This window comes from Molothrus aeneus, chromosome 1 (genome assembly GCF_037042795.1).
Source record: "Molothrus aeneus isolate 106 chromosome 1, BPBGC_Maene_1.0, whole genome shotgun sequence".
NCBI classification, from domain to species: Eukaryota; Metazoa; Chordata; class Aves; order Passeriformes; family Icteridae; genus Molothrus; species Molothrus aeneus.
In genome coordinates, this window is record NC_089646.1 from 150,588,616 (window position 1) to 150,606,259 (window position 17,644).

A 17,644-nucleotide genomic window follows, 5' to 3' on the forward strand; every position below is an offset into this window, starting at 1 on the left:
AATATTTCAGGGCATTTATAAAGGTTGACTTCTTCTTGCCTGCCTGCCTACCTCTGTGGAGTATTTTATTTGGTCTTATGTCAAATGAAGATGCAGGCTCAGAAGGTTAGTAACACTTAAAAGCACAGGAAAGATCAATATGGGATTTGGAAAAGTGGGAAGAAGCAGCCCTGATGGAACTTTATAGCCCACCAGAGAGTGTTTTTATCTTGGAGCTTTGTGAAGGGAAAATCAGTCTAGACTCACCCTACCTAACTGAGGCTCTAAATTTTGAACACATCAGCCCTTGGGAAACATAAGAATCTCCAGAGGGTAGTAGAGTCTATCCCAAGATCTTTTTCCACTGACTGTAATAGGAGCTGAAAGTGGCTGCGCTCATTTTTAAATGCTTAAAGTAAGATAAGGTGAATCTGGGCTGAGCACTGAATCTAACTTACCTGTAAAGAAAACGAACACTAAAGCCATCCTGCAGATTGAAGAATTGCTGAGTCTGTGCTTGGAATGTGCAGGGCTGGAGGATCCCAGCAGAGGCTTCTCAGCACTTGGCCTTGCTGCTGAGCATGTCAGAAATACCCCAGTGGAATCATAAAGCCAGGAAACAAAAGGCAAAGGACACCCCAGACCTGCCTGGTGTTTCCCTGCCTGCTGCTGTCAGCACTGCCTCTCATCCCAAACTCCTGCCTTTTGCTAACTGCCTGGTGATCAGGAATTCCAGGAGTTGTTCTGGTGCATCAACATTCTCCATGAAGTCCTTTTTTGCTTAGTTTTCTTTCTTTATCTAGTGTGACAGCAAGCTGGGTACTACAAAGTTAGTGCCACAGTTAGACAGAGGATTGCAGTAATCACTCCTGGGATCTTTCAGTGAACTCTACTCTGCTCTTGTGAGACCTCTCCTTCAGTATTGTGGCAAAACCTCAGCCCCCAGTACAAGAAAATGCTGGACTGAGTCCAGAGAAGGACACCAAATTGACCCCAGGGCTGGAACACCCCAGCTGTGGATCCAGGCTGGGAGAGCTGGGGCTGTCCAGCCTGGAGAAGAAAAGGCTCTGGGGACACCCAAGAGCCCCTTCCAGTGCCTGAAGGGGATCCAAGAGGTCTGGAGAGGGACTTTTCACAAGAGCATGAATAGCTGGGATGGGGGATGATATTTTTAAGCTGAAGAAGATTGGGTTTAGATATTAGGAAGAAATTCTTTATGGTGAGGGTGGTGAGGCACTGGCACAGGTTGCCCAGAGAAGCTGTGGCTGCCCCATCCCTAGAAGTGTTCAACAGCAGGCTGGATGAGACTCTGAGTAACCTGGGATAGTGGCAGGTGTCCCTGTCCATGGCAGAGGGGTTGGAAATAAATGACCTTTAAGATCCCTTCCAGCCCAAACCATTCTGTGATTCCTTGATCCTGCTTTCATGTTTTGCCACCAGCACCAGCCAGAGTCCCCTGGGCTCTCTGGTTTGTCTCTTCAGGCACTTCCTTTCTCCTCCAGAGTTCACATCCTGCAGGGATGTCACTGCACTCAGCATGGAAGCACCTCTGCAGCTACACAAACACATCCAGACCCTGCAGGGTCTCTAAGCTGTGTCACGCCCTGAGACATACAGTGCAGTGGCAGAAGTGACCCATATAATGCCCAAGTTTATCCAGTAAATACCTGCTACAAAGTCTTTCATTCATATCTACAAGCTGTGTGAAAAAAGGATGGAAAAGCATGCTCCAGCTACACCTGTCATGAACTTCTTGGCTTTTTCCCCTTGAAATAAAAAGGAGGCTTAGCATGGGGATGATTCACTGTATCCTACTGTACTCTTGTGATCCTTGAGCACAGAGAGATCCTGTTAGGCTGTCAAAGGGAGCAAAGCAGCCAGGCAGAAGTGGCAATAGGAGATTGAAAATTCAAGCAAAATATTTTGAAAAGTGATTTCAAGATGGGATGTTGAAGAATTTCCCCAGGTGTTTGGTAAGAGTCCCTCACTGGAGGTGAGAATTAATTTTTAATAAAGTTTACTTCTGAATCTTCCAAATATTCCACTTCAGGGGCAGAAGAATGTCACTTTAAAAGGAAGGAAGGAAGGAAGGAAGGAAGGAAGGAAGGAAGGAAGGAAGGAAGGAAGGAAGGAAGGAAGGAAGGAAGGAAGGAAGGAAGGAAGGAAGGAAGGAAGGAAGGAAGGAAGGAAGGAAGGAAGGAAGGAATATTTATTTTCCTACACATTTTTCCAGAAACCCCACTATATGACGTTCCTTGCTCTGTTTATATCAACCAAAAACATGTTCACCTTGGAGATAGGTTCTAATTTAATTTTTACATATATATATATATATATATATATATATATATATATATATATATATATATATATGTATGATTTCTAGCTATGATGGTTAGAGATTTTGGCATTGGTCATAACTCCATTACACTGAAACAAGGATTACAAAGCAACAGTGACATATTTCATTTTCTAAATGCTATCTGATACTCTTAAACCTGATACTCCTGTTACTGACAGCATCCAAGGATCAGGAATCCCCATATTTTATTGTGAAACTCAGCAATTTCTGCCACCACTGTGTATAATCAACAACCAAATTACCAATTGTCATCATATTTTTATTCATCTGCTTTCCATGGCAAGGTGATGTGGAGTTGGCCCAATGTCCAAAGCAAACGATAAATTCTAGAACCAGTAAAACAAAGAAGAAGCCAATTAAACTTCCTTATTACATATTACTGAGCTGCCCCAGACCAATTACAACCATATTTCTTTGTGGTCTAATTGGGTTCAGCTCAGTTCCACAGTGTGGAAGGCTGTAATGAGTGAGCACATGAGAAGCACAGCCCAGACTCCATGTGAGGGATCATTAATATGCTCTGGGCTGCTGCCTTGGAAGAGACTGCACCTCATTATGTGGGTTAACACACTTAAACTAAATGGATGAATTGCAGCCACTTTCAGTGTTTCAAGTCCCCTTGGACTGACAGAACTGCAGATTAATAAGTTGTTGGAGAGTGATCTGCTGACCTGCTCCATCGTTCTTTGCTTTCGCTCCATCCGCTCTTAGAGGCGCGAAATGCTGAAGTGTAGGAATGTGTCAATCACTGCATTTTCACTTTTGTGGCTTTCTCTGGTTTTTGACTGAGAAATTACCAAAATAGGTGAAAGAGAGAAATAAAATGCTTGGCATGTCCAATAAGTTCAGTTGGCTTTGCATCAAAATGCAGCATGCACAGGAGATAACGGGTCCCCTGCTAGCACAAAACAGCTCAGGGTAAAGGCTGAACTCCTTTCAGCTAGATGGGACTGTCTAAAAGTCAGCATTTCATAGAATCAGAGAGAGGTTTGGGCTGGAAGGAACCTTAAATATCATCTTGTTCCAAACCCCCGCCATGGGCAGGGTCATCTTCCTCTAGACCAGATTGCTCCAACCTGGACACTTCCAGGGTTGGGGCAGCCACAGCTTCTCTGGGGAGTCTGTGCCAGAGCCTCACCACTCTTATAATAATTTCTTCCTAATATCTAATCTAAAACATTGCTCTTTGGGGTTTATAGCCTTTGTTTAACAGGCGATGGAATTATGATGAGGTGGAAAGTGTGTATTGAGACAGACTGCCAACATCTTTTGTCAATGGAAGGAAAAAGTGGATATGAAATTATAGTAGTTGGAGCCAAATTAAATGAGACAACAAAAACAAACCCTAGGATTTCAGGGATTTCTTTTTTTTCTTTTTCCCCTGTTGGCAGTAGATCTTTGAAACTTGTTTTTAAGCCACAGCATCACCTGGAAATCCCCTCAATGGAAAAATTAAGATTGAAGATTGTGGGATTACTAGGGAAAAAAGATCAAAGGTACTTTTTCTGTCACCTGTTTACTTGTTTTTGCCAGTGCTGGAGACAGAATACTGAGGGATGTGTAGCATTGAGCTGAGGCAGTAGAATTGTCCTCATGTCCTACCTTGTGCTGATGAAGCATAGAAGGCTCCTCAAGGCTTCCTCCTGCTTAGTTCAAGCAGCTGTTTTCCCAGCACAGCAGATTTCACAGAATCATAGAATCCCCTGAGTTGGAAGGGACCTACAAGGTTCATCAAATCTGACTTTTGGAATTGTATATGCAGTAAAATTTTTCATGTGTGTCCTAAAAGGGGAGAAAAAGTCAATAAATTGTTGAAGAGTTGATGGTATGTGCAACACTCTCAGTTTTGAGATCTGTCTCCTTTTGTGGACTCAGTTTTGGCAAATAGTCATTTTTAAAGGTCTCAGAATCTGAGAAATTCCCCTGGCTCCTGCATGGCTCGTCAGCAGCAGCACAAGGCACCCAAACAAGTTTCTTTTCTCATGTTCGCATTTATCCTAAAGGCACCAGAGAAAGAACTGTTTCCTATTCCACTCCAGACTAAGAGGACCTGACAACTTAATAATTGAACTGGGTACTTAGCTCACCATGCCTCTGATGTGCCTCTTTTTAATTGATTTTGTCAGGATCTTCTTAACTTCTCTTCCACTGTTGCCAGCATGCTCTCACTCCTCGTAGTGCCTTTGCAAAGAGGTTTTATTAGAATTTTCCCCTATCATATCCCATTCTCACCTATTTGTTACCAATTAACCCTCTACACCATGGTGGTTTGCAGGACCTGCCAAAGGGAACTGCCTGCTGTTGGAAATCTTTGAGCTCTGTGTCTCTGCCAGAGATATTGTAAAGAAGAAACTGTGCCTGTATTTTCTTTCAAAACATCAGTAGCAAAAACAGCTGCTTAATGGCATTGTTAGATACTCTGTTTTCCATGAGGAGGGCAAAGGAAAATGTACCCACGAAGTGAGTGAAGGAATAGAAAATAAATCTTCACTTGCAGTTGCAGTCAATGGCTCATTGTCCAAATGGGGATTGGTAACAAGTTGTGTCCACGTGGAGCCAGCATGATTTAATATCATTATAAATGACACAGACACCAGGACTGAGTGCAGCCTTCTGCAGGTTTGTGAAGGATACACTAGAAGGAAAGGATGCTGGGCAGGGGGGCTTTGACAGGCCTGGGAAATGTGAATTGTGTGAAGCTGAACAAGGCCAAGAGCAAAGTCCCGCACCCCATCAGGTGAGATCACTCAGCAGTTCCTGCCCTGGGCAAAACACTCAGCTTAGGGAAATTAATTAGTTTAGTGTGTTACCAATGAAATCAGAGCAAGATGATGAGAAATAGACCCAAATGTTAAAACACCTTCCTCCCACTCCTCCCTGAGTTTGACTTCTCAGTCTTTTGTCTGCTCCCCCTCAGTGGGGCAGAGGGACTGGGAATGGGGCTTGCAGTCACTTCCTCACCCATCTTTGCTGATCCTTCTTCCTCAGGGGGAAAGATCCCCCACATTCCACCCCTGCTCCATTGTGGGGTCCCTTCCACATGAGAATTTTCCAGGAACTTCTCCAGTGTGAGTCCTTCCCATGGGCTGCACTTCACAAAGTGCTCCAGTGTGGTCCCTTCCACGGGGTGCAGTCCTTCAGGAACAGGCTGAGCCCTTCTGGGGTGCTTGTGGGGACAATCAAACCTGCTCCAGCGTGGGGTCCTCTCTCTGCAGGGTCACAGGTCCTGCCAGGAGCCCCCAAGAGCTGCAGGGGCTTGGATGCCTCACCAAGGGGCGCAGGGGAATCTCTGCTGCAGCTCCTGGAGCAGCTCCTGCCCCTCCTTCTGCCCTGACCCGGGTGTCTGCAGGGCTGTTCTCACACATTCTCACTCCTCTGGGCGCTGCTGGGGTTCCACTGCTCAGCCTGGAGAGGAGAAGGCTCTGCACAGACCTCATTGCACCATCTCAATTTATGAAGGGAGCTTATGAGAAAGACAGGGATTCTTTTCACTGGACAGAAGAGGCAATGGTTTTAAACTGAGAGAGGGGAGATTTAGATTAGACATAGGGAAAAAAACGTTTATAGTGAAGGTGGTGAGGCCCTGGCACAGGCTGCCCAGAGAAGCTGTGGCTGCCCCATCCCTGGAAGTGTTCAAAGCCAGGCTGGGACAGGGCTTGGAGCAACCTGGTTTAGAGGAAGGTCCCTGTGGCAGGGACTTAGACTACACAGTCCTTGAAGGTCCCTGCCAAACCAAACCATTTTATAATTCTATTCTTTAGCACGAATATGCTGTTTTATAGTGACCTCATGAATTGTTTGGGTTTTTTTTAATGACATTTACCATTATAACCAAGTCTACAATACACAACAGCCCATCTTTGCTGCCATTTGATTTCCTCCTTGCTTGAAGCCAGGCAACCTCCGTAGTTTCAGCAGAGAAATTCTTTACCTGGGTCATCAATGCCAAATGATCTGCTGTGTGAGCTGGCCCAGGGAAAGCTCAATCATACTAATGAGGTAATCACTGAGCTCCTAATGAATGGGATTAGTGACTGGGCAAGGATTGTTTGTCCTGGATCCCTTGCTCAAATGCAGCTCGAAGCTCTCAAAATATTTGCTTGCAATCAGCTACGAGTTTGGTTTGTTTCAGCTCTCACTAACTAAATGAAAATTATTTTCATCTCTGCAGGATTTGCCAAATGTGCTGATGGAGGCAGTCTGCAGTTTGTGGTGGAGAGAAAAGGGGAGTTCTAGTTCAGAAGTAAACTCTCTGTAGTAAGGTAAAGCCATAGGTGTCATAATTTCTAATTTCATGCCAGCACGAAGCTTGGCTGGAGAAAAAGAAGAAGAGTGTCACTCTATTCAATAGCTTTTCTTAATAGCAATTAATGAATATATAATGTAACATATACCAATCCAGTTAGGTAGGTTTTATATTTTTAAAGAAAAGCCACTAGAAACTGTGACTTGTGTTTCTTCTCCAAACCTGACTGTGCTGATTTAAGAAGTTTCACAGTTTTGACCCTGAGTGAGCTTAAGCACCTACAAGATTTCTCTGAGCATTTTCTGTGCTCAGCCTTTACTGATGAAAGACTGTGTCAGCTCTTTGGAAAAGGAGCATGTAACTGATATCAGTGCAGGTGAGAATCCAGTTTAATATTTGTTATTAATTTCTAAAACTCCATGATACCCAAACCCCCATAACATATAGAGGTAACTTGTTTTTTTCTTTTTTTTTTTTCTTTTTCTGGTAATAAATATTTTTGTCAAAAGATTTTGCTTTTCCCGATGAGTAAAAAATATATAATTTTGTTAAATTCTCTTCAATAATTCCTATGGCATTTTAATTAAAACCGTTTTTGAAATGCTTTATTTACTGGAGGAAAACTGCATTTATAACACATGACACATTTAAAGATGAATATTAATGGCATTTTCAATCATGTTGTCAGGAAAAAACATTATGGATGAAAATGGAACAAACTCACAAACATTGGTTGCATTGAAACCTATTAAATGAAGTTGGAAGCAAGATTTGGCATTTTTCATGAGTTATCTTGCTTGTTTTTTTTTTTTTAAAGGCCACAAAAAAAATATAATGTTTTGTTTATTTGTCCTGCTCTTTCAGGGACGTTTCTCATGAATAAATATGGTGTTCTGTGCATACAGTGGGATCAAATAACCATCTAATTGATGTGTTGTAAACGGCACATGAAATTGTGGAAATGCTTAGCTCAGATCCAGCAGAGCAAATTCTAAAGCAGCAGTGCACAGCAGGGGAATCTGAGCTAAATTAATTTTTAAACATACAAAAAGAGTAACAAAAAAAAAAAAAAAGAACCAGACAAACTTCTTGACTTTCACAATTTTAAATGAGCAGAATTGGAGATCAGGAGCATGTTAAAAACACAAACAACAGAGATGAATTAACAGCTACTTGTCTTACAGCACATTGTAGAGCAAATCTGGAGGCAAAGAAATAGAATTCCCCAGATACAGGGGGCATAATTAAGATCTGTAACATAAGGTAAAACACGCCTGTGATGAAGAGGGGGAAAAATAGGCAAAATTATTCACAATGATACCAACACACAGTATAAAACTTAGCTTTTCTTTCATACAATTAGTGCTTGTTGGTTATAGCAGGTTTAACATGACGTGATCAGAAATGCAGACACGGACGTGGGGCTTGAGTGTGCAGTGCCTTGAGAATCCATTCCACTTCCCAGGGTGACCACAGGCTCTGTAAAACCAAGAACAGCTGGTGAGTATTCACAGGACCCCCAGAGAGTTTCTGGTGCAGAGGTGTCCCTGATGGAAGGGTGGCTGCTCCCAAAAGGCACAGACAGCAACAAAGCAGATCAAGCTCCAGATCAAGCTCAGGGAAGTGTATTTTCACTGATTCCAGGCTAAGGCAATTGTGGAGCTGAAAGGGATGAGAGGACTGGGACAGATTATCTACAAAGGCTGTGGGCTCCTCATCCCTGGAAATGTTCAAAACCAAGTTGGAATGGGCTGTGAATAACCAGGAAAGATTCCCTGCCCATGGCAGAGAGGTTGGAATGAGATCATCTTTAAGGTCCCTTCCAACCCAAACTTTTCCATGGTTCTGTGACTGAGAATACAGAAAACACAAATTCATCAAGAAAATACAGTATTTAACCTGCTGCAGCAAGGAAAATAATAAATTTTGTGTTCTCTTCAATGCCGGCAGTTCCCATACCTGGAGAAAAGTGCATTTAGTTTTAAAAATATCATTTTCTGCAAAATGGACAAAGAATACAAGACAGAGCATGGCACTGTGCACTTTGCTGGACAGAATATAGCTGAGAAATTGTATTGTTTCCCATTTTTCCATGCCATGAAAAAATGAAAACCTTAGGCACTTCCTCTGACTAGGAACAACTCATTATAACTTGTAGATGTGTAATTAGAGATCAAAAACATGTAGATCTAAACCATAAAATGTTTACACTATTCATGTAGACAAGTTAATGGAATTTTTAAAAAAGTCGATTTTTGATCAAAGAGTCTCTTTCTATCCAATTACTGTAAAAGAAACTTCTTAAGAAAGACATCAGCAGCAGGATAGCACCTCCAAGATCAGCACTTTGCACTTCTGAGGTTACACAGATTGTATTTTTGCACTCACCACCTATGAAACAGCCCGGAGTGTTTGTAAGAAGCATCACTGTGAAATATATCAGCAGGCTTTTGTAGTGTTTGTGTTTATTCTACCTCTACTTCCTCAGTGACTGTGTTTGTGTACACATGCAGTCTAAGAAAATCCAGTTAAACTTGTTATCCAGGGTGAGGAAAGGAATGAAAAACTGGATTGTCATTATTATTACTGAAGGCATAACTGATAACAACTTCTTTTCTTTTTTCTAGCTCTTTTTAATACAGGTGAAAGCCTCAGAAACACTGTATTAATTATGCTTTACTGCAAATCAACAAGGTGTTAAAATAGACCACGATCAGACACAAAGCAGCCAAATACATAGACATCAGACACAAACATATTTTCATTTATGCTAATTTCTAAACTGCTCATTATAAGATTGTTCAGATAATATTTTTTAAACCAGATGTCCATTATGTGCTCTGCTGCAGATACAAAGCAGAGATGAGGGTTCCTGCACTGTATTCACATAAACACCTCAGAGAGGCAATAGAAACACTCTAATGGAAGGGTACCCTTCTGAAGATGACATTCATCCCAGCTAACTTAAGGTCTAAGCACCTCCATCTGAGTAGAATGACTTCCAGGCTCCAGGCTCCTATTACAGTAATTACAGATCTAATCAATACAGCCAAAGATTTTTAGGGTTTTTAGGGTGGGGATCATTTGAATAAAGTAATCAACTCCATATTGACCTAAATTTCACTGGCTGGTATTGACTCACATTAACTGCAAAGGGATCTTCAGGATGACTTTCCCAGATGCAGAGAGGTTCACTGTTGACATCTAAATTTAGCTGCACAAATTCAGCAGCCAAAGTCCTTTTAATGTCACAAGAGGAGCTGCTCAAGTCACTCACACAAGTAAAAAAGCCCTGGAAAGGGGACGCGCACCACTAATCATTTAACCTTTCCTTCCACTTTGGAGCTATTCTCACTTTTCTGTTTATTTAATATTTCCCAGCACTTTTAAAAGAGGAAAGGCTCTAAGGTGAACCTTTAAGGTCTCTTCTAACCCAAACCATTTTATGGCATTATAAAATTCTATAATATTTCTGCAGGTGCCAGTCAACAACATTCAGCACCTGTTCAAGTTACAGAACCACAGAATGGTGATTCTGGAGATGAAGCAGGGTGAGCAGGGCTGTGCCCAGTTGGATTTTCAATAGTTCCAAAGCTGGAGTCTCCACAACTCTCAGCAACCCATTTCCTCATTTGGTCAATCTTATATCAAGAAAAAAAAAATTTTCATATGCTCAAAAACATTTTTCATTTTTTTCACGTGGTGATCACTGCCTTTTGTCCTAACAGCAGAAACCACTGAGAAGAGCCTGCTTCTACCCTCTTTATCCCCCTGTCTCAGGTATTTATAGATGGGAAAGGTCCTCCACAGCCTTCCCTTCCCCAGGCTGCAGTCCCAGCTCTGTCAGCCTCTCCTCATATGTCAGAGAGCTCCTGTTGCAGGCACACACAGGCCTTTGTCCAGGAGAAAAAGAACACAGATCCTCTGGAGCTTGCACAGAATTCTCCAAGCACTGGGATGAAGAGAACCATGGGTTGGACGTGAAACTAAACCCTATGTCCAGCACAGGTCATTGCTCTTAGCAGCCTCTGCAGCTGCTGGAGATTCTGAATTTTGATTTGCAGGCAGGGAAAACATTTATTTAAATTTAAATATTTAAAATGCAAAAGCCATTTGGATAAGAAATAGGTAATCTAGAGGCTTGGAGTGCAACAAGAGAGATTCTCCAGACACAAACTGGCTAAAAGATATTGTGGGCCAAAAGCCCAACAGACTTCATATACCTTTCAGGTTTTCTTGAGGATAAAAATGAATTTAGGTTATTGAGAGAGAGTTTTTAATACTCTTAGGTTTTGATTAAAGATGGTTTTTTACTTTTTGGGCAGTAATAATTATGCTGAGTTTAGCAGTTCTACTCATGGACTATGCAGTCTTATCTTAGTTACCATATAAATAGAGAACTAAATAACAATCTTTAGAAAGAAATAAATTAAAATTATGCTGGATTATAGGTTTCCTAGGTTTTCTTTAATGTCTTGGGAACTTTACTGGTATAAACGTGTCTGTCTTGAGGCTTTGTCTGTCTATATTTCTGTGATTATTTTCATAATCATTAAAAGGAAACAGATAAATTTATCTTGATTTTTTTTTTCATGAATAAAGAGAGAGGGCAAATAAAAAAAGGACTCTGCTGCTATCAGGGTGCTAAATTTATGCTTCTATAAGCTGACAGATCTCTTCACTGAGAAATGTAATAGCAGACTGTAAAGAGCTGCTCCAGCCATGTGGTAGCTCTGAGCTGCTACAAGAACCTGAGGTAAGGATCCCTCCTCATTAGCTCAGAGAAGAATCTTTCCCCTCTTTGAGGTTTTCAGTGTAGACTCTGCTCATTTATTTAGTCTGGGTTGTTCTGGCTATGAATTAAAGAGGTGGTCTCATGGGAAGATAAATTATTCAGAGTAATAAATAATAATTTGTCTGTACCTGCTGTTGTTCCAAATCAAGTGAGATCTCTGTCTGGGCAAGTATGAGGATGTGTATCACACTGTGTAAATAAGCTGTGATAATATAACCTTTGACATTTGCAAATTTATATATGGATTTAAGACTTTCTCATAGACACAAATCTCAAAGGACTTCTCTGTTGGAGAAGTCTCATCTAGATAAATCATAGTCCATTATTAATAGTAGGTGACCATTATATATGCAGAGATTTTGGGTGGTTGAAAGTTTCTTTAAAAGTGTGAAACAATGGCAATCATTAGAAGCTGATTGAGATGATTGAAGGTGGCCCATGAAATTCCCAAGTGGAATTCTGCCTCAGTGAAAGGGGAGAGATGACCCAAATCTCGTTAAAGTCCATACTAACACTCACTGACTTTATCCAGCCCATAGGAAAGGTCTTGCAGCTGCTCTGCAAAGTCACAGAATGAACAGCTGGATTTTGGTGGTGAGCACTGAAAACATGGACATGAAAATAGCTCTTCAGAGTTATTTAAAGGTCCTTCCCAACATGTCAGACTCAGGCAGGGAGGGAGCCTGTGCCAGCGCTGGACCCTCAGCACAGGTGTCTCGAGTTGCAGCCCATAGAAAGGAAATGTTATGCCCCTTGACTTGATCTTGCCATTTTTTCTTTAATTCAGTTTTGTTTTCTCTTATTTTGATTTTGATTTTTAGTGTTTTGATGAACCTGTTTCCAAGGCACTACTGGCTTTTGATATTTTCAAACTGAAACCTTCCCATATGCAAATTTACACTAATTAAATCCATGTCACAACACACTTTATCTGCTTTCCTCTGAAACTGCTGCATACTTTATAGTTTCAGATGCACATTGCAAAGTAGTTTCCAAATATCACAAAGCTGAAATCCTGTGACATCATCTCATTCATGATGTGAATGTAGAACCTAAATTAATCTGTGAGGCTGACAGTGGAGACAGCATTTTATAACATGAGGATCTAAATTGTCTATTTCTGAAACCCCTAAGAGAGTATAAAAGGGAAAGCAGGAAATCTATGGTTGTTTACATTTTTCTGGCTCTAGTTCCTTGTAGCTGCTGATATTGTGATTTTCATTTCCTGACAATATGGTAAATATACTTTGTTTCTGTGTTTAGGATACAATAGATCACCAGCTGTGGACATCAACATCAAATTTATCCTAAGTCAGATAACCTTTCTCTGCAGTTGGGGTGCAATTCATGGCTTAACTCATTTGAAATTAATCTCTTCCATCTGTGGTGGCAGGGAATGGCCTCTGAAAACCCTTCCTGATCACTTTGATGAAGGTTTCAAAATGGGCTTGATATAACAGCTTTATTTTATACATAAATTTTAATGATGTATTTTCAGGATAGAAAATAAAGAAAATACAAGGAAAGGAAGAAAAAGGTCACAATACTAAGAAAACCTGTGGTGTTTCCTGCCTCTTTGAAGCTGAAGTTAATCAGATAGCAGATTAGTCTGAGAATTACATTTCTGACATTGTAAATTTTCCAGGCCTTTAGCTGGGCCTTTTTTCAAGTGTAGTACACAATGATGAGATTTTGCCTTCAGTAAAGACTGTTGTTTCATCAGTTAAAGTTCATCTCTTTAAAGAATCCTTCCCACTAATTTTCTAGGGAAGCAAATGATGTCCACTTTTCATTACAGAATTTCTTCAGTGCACGACTGCCCCACAGCAGGAAAGCTGCTGCTCTTATTCAGCCACTCTGGTCATTTCTGCTTATACTGGAGTTCTAACAGCAGCTTCTTAAAATAGGACAGACCTAATAACCCAAGAGTCTTCTGTCAGAAAAAAAATGAGATGGCAGGGTGATGATATACCCCGTGCAATATGGCTTAATATTCACTTACACTTTTATTTCCCCTGTGCTTTCTCTTATTTGCATCAATGGTTCCCAGAAGCCACCTTTGATTCAACTTCACTGAAATAATTTCTTTTTCTGCTTAGAAAGATGGCCCAGTAGAAATCCAGGCCCTTTGGAAGTCTAGGGTATTTTTGGCCCTGATATGAAGTTCTTCAAATTTGGCAGCTGCAGCTCATTGTTAAAATAGGAGTTTTGGATAAAGATATTAATGCAAGTGCATGGGTATGTGTCAGGGACCACCACAAGAGCAGAGGTGTGTTTTGTGGAGAGTATAGGTTAACCCTAAAGCAAAATTAAAACAAGGAATTAGATGCTACTGGGAACAAAATAAAACAAAACCCCAGCAACAAATCCCAAGCCCACAGTCCAGGCACTGTCTGGGGGGTCCAAGAAGGGTGTTGTCTGTCCAAATCAGTTCCTTGGGATTCACTACACTGAAAGAAATCCCAAATCTTTTCCATCTTCATGTTTACTCATGTTCCCAGTAGGAATTTACCCCTGTGCATTTCAGTCTGACCCCTAAAGATATGTCTTAGCAGTGCACAGTACACAGCAAAACTTTTAAGAAACGTGCAACTGGTACTCATATAAACAAGCAAAAAAGGTCTGCAGCAGTTCAGAATTTGCACCTGGGAGGCAAAGCTGCAGAAGATGACATAATAATGGCCAGAGATACAATGAGTGATATCACATTTCAGAAGTGAATATTGCTAGCTGAACTTCGGGGATCATGAGAAAATTCATTTCACAAAGGTGGAATGCCCAGAGCCTGGGAGGTGACACGTAATGAATTAGAGTAATTTTGCCCAACCTGTTAAAAACAAATGCTGTTATAGAAGTAGCAGGGCCATTTGCATAAAGATTTTTAAATTACCTGGTGTTGAATATGTGAAACATCGGGTAATGACATTGCAAACTCAGCTCTGATTAAATGGCAAGTGAAGAGCGAATCTCAGCAGCATTGTCTTATCACATTAAAACAAGGGGAAAATCTATTTATGAGTGAGCTGACCTCATTTTTTCTCTCATAGCCTGCTGTGCGTGGTAGAGTTCAGTATGATTGAAAAGTCATTGCATAGTTCTGTAACATGACAATGTTTAATACAAGAAAAAGTTCTTCTTCAACCTCCAGAAACCTTTTTTTTTTTTTTTGAGTGATGCAGTTGATCTAAGTCCCAGATGCATTTTTTGAGGTTGTGTGAGGTTTAAAATTTGCGTTCTTACAAGCTCTCCCAGAAAGTTCTGAGAGGAAACCTCAGAAGCTACCTGAAGCACAAACTTCATCCCTGTACTATAGCAAGTCAGGAAAGAGAAAGAATCAAACCCACTTAATAATTAGGCCTTGCTTCTTCTCAAGGTCACAAGTCACAGGAGATGCTTCCTCCAAAGAAATGTGCACTCATTTTCTCTTAATATTACTTTTCTTGTAGAAGCATTGTCACCCTGTTTAGCCTGGAGGAAAAGGGGTGACCTTATTGCTTTCTACAACTACCTTAAAGGAAGTAATAGTGAGGTGGATGTCAGTCTCTTCTCCCAGGTAACAAAAGACAGGAGAAGAGGAAATGGTCTCAAGTTGTGCCAGAGAAGATTTAGAGTTGATATTCAGAGGATTTTTTTCATGGAAATGGTGTAAAGCAATGGAGCAGGCTGCCCATGGAAGTGGTAGAGTCACCACCCTGGAAGTGGAAAAAAAAATCGGGGATATGCACCTGAGGATTGGTTCAGTGGTGAACTTGGCGGTGGTGGTGATAGGGGGACAGCTCAACTCAATGACCTTAGAGATCCTTTGGAACCACAACAATTCTATGATTCTATTTCTCAAAAAACCCCCCACCCTTGTAATTTGGGATTTCCTTCACAACATTCCAAATAGCAAACTAAATAAATTTATCTGAAATCATCTTTTTCTGAGGGCTGAAATTCAAAAGAGTGAGGCTCAAGTTACACAGGAGGACTATGACTTTATTTTATTGCCTTGACAAGAAAGTTAAAATTTCCAGCAATGTGTGATCTAAATCAAAGTGACTGAGTGACCAAGAAAATACCATTGGTTGTTCTTCATCCACTTTGCAATTTAAGCTGCAGTAACTTTGCTCAGCTGCAAGATGGTTCTGTGAAAGAGGCCACATCTCTTCTGGTCTGAGTGGCCACTGCCTCTCCCTAGCAGGACAGGGCTCCCTGACTCACATTTGGCAACTCCTGCAGTGTGGAGGGAGGAAGGAGAGAGAAAAGCAGCTTCATGAATATGTGGAATTATTCTGGGAAGCACTCAGGATAATGTAAAAACCAGAGACATAAAACACTGGCCAGCTGAGACACTAAGAGAGATTAGATAGCAGACCTGGCAACTCATCCATTTGCCCCAGTGTGGCAAATCTTGTGGTTTTTTGGGAACAAGCAGAGTTACTGGCATTTGACTTTCATCTTGGATTAAGTATCGGGAGGAAAAATGCTGACTTATGTTAAAATGAGTGTGGTTGCAGGACAGACTCAAGGAGATGGATGCTTAAGCACTGGAGTACACAGCCAAGGCTGCCAAGGATGCAAATCTCTCAGTGCCCATCCAGTGCCTCGTTACAGTCCCACCATCCCTGGGAACCTGCCATGGGGAAATACCAGCCTTTCACCTTGCAGCTGCTTTTAACTACAGAGCAAGCAAATCACAGCTGTAAAAGGTGACAGAAACCCTTAAATTCTCATTCACGTGTTACTGGAAATAAACCTTAAAAAAGCCCACAGAAGACACACAAAATGGTTGGCATTAAACTATTCCAGCTAAGGGAGCAGGAACTGTATGCTCCAGTTCTGCTGAAAGGGAGCTGGTGGCAGAATAATGTGGTTTGTGCAGAACTAGGGAAAATGAGAGCTGAAAATGTTCCCTATCAGGAAAGAAAAACACACTTGCATAGCAAGAGTTGCTGTCTCACACACTGATGGGTGCTCTCAGAGCAGCAGCAATGCATATTTAAACACAAGAAGTATCTTCCTCAGATAATTTTTTTTAAAGACTATTTAACTATGAAGGAAACAAAACTGGTTTTAGTCAATGAGGACAGAGATGGAATGGAACAAAACTCAACACTGGAAATAGAACTGCAACTTATAATGTTTTCATTAAGAACAGCACTGGAAATAAATTGCTGCATAGAAAGCTAATTAAAAAAGAACTAATAAATTCTATAGATGTAAATATAATGCATTTTTTTCATCCATCTGGGCTCTAGCTGTTGTTAACTCTGGGTGATGCTGGTTTTACACACATATGCTGGTGTTATTCCCACAGATGGTGCCAGGGCTGAGGCAGAGGATGGAAGGAAGCTTCATGTTTGCTTTGCTTACACTCTAGCAGTCAGTACTGGATTAAGGCAAACCCTAATCCCGTCAGAAAAGAGATATTTTAGTAGACACCAGGGAGACTAATGCAGTTGATCCCTGCTTATGGCAGAAAAATGCACATATGTCAGGGATTTCACTCTGATATTTGCAGATAACCTTGATAAATCTTTTGGACACCTCCTCATTTGGACCTTAGTGGGCTGCTCCTAAATAAGGATGAAAACAGCTGAGTTTACTTTCCTTTTGATCTCTTCCACCATTCTTCCAGTGTAGGTGGGTGAAATATCCTGCCTAGTGGATGTTTATTCCCTTTTCTACTGCTCCAGATTAGTTAATATGGAATATTATGGATGAGATTCTTTGCATTCAAATTCAAATGTTCCAGATCAACACAAATCACTCTCATTTTTCTTTAGAGAGGAGAGAGGATCTGGCTCAACTTCAATGAATCCATTCAATAGCTGGAAAAAAAAAAATCCATGCCTTAGCCTGAAAGGGAACATCAAGTAACAAGTTCAGGTTTAGTTGTCTAAACTTCAGTGTCACTAATATCATCTTTCTTTTTTTTTAATATTCTAATTCTGGACCAAAGATTTCTGTACTACCTTATTCTGTTCCCAGGTTTTTATGGTGTACCTTGTATATTTTTTCTACAAACAAATCTTCAGTGGCCAGATAAATGAGTGTTGCAACCACTAGGATCAGAAAGAAGCCTTTATTCATAATGCGCCCTATACATCCTTCCTTCCTTCCTTCCTTCCTTCCTTCCTTCCTTCCTTCCTTCCTTCCTTCCTTCCTTCCTTCCTTCCTTCCTTCCTTCCTTCCTTCCTTCCTTCCTTCCTTCCTTCCTTCCTTCCTTCCTTCCCTTAATGTACACACAAAGAAATGTTCCCATTTTCATATGGAATCC

The 17,644-nt window shown here is 41.0% G+C and overlaps 1 protein-coding gene across 4 annotated transcripts in view; it reads right to left on the bottom strand.

Moving 5' to 3' along the window:
* Positions 1–7,164: 7,164 nt before the first annotated feature.
* Positions 7,165–17,644, bottom strand: part of TSNARE1 (t-SNARE domain containing 1) — a 460,905-nt gene continuing 450,425 nt past the window's right edge. For all 4 annotated transcript variants that reach the window (XM_066566893.1, XM_066566868.1, XM_066566875.1 and 1 more), the window contains exon 14: positions 7,165–8,066. The gene's annotated coding sequence lies outside the window, so the exon portion shown is untranslated. The remainder of the gene's footprint in view (positions 8,067–17,644) is intronic.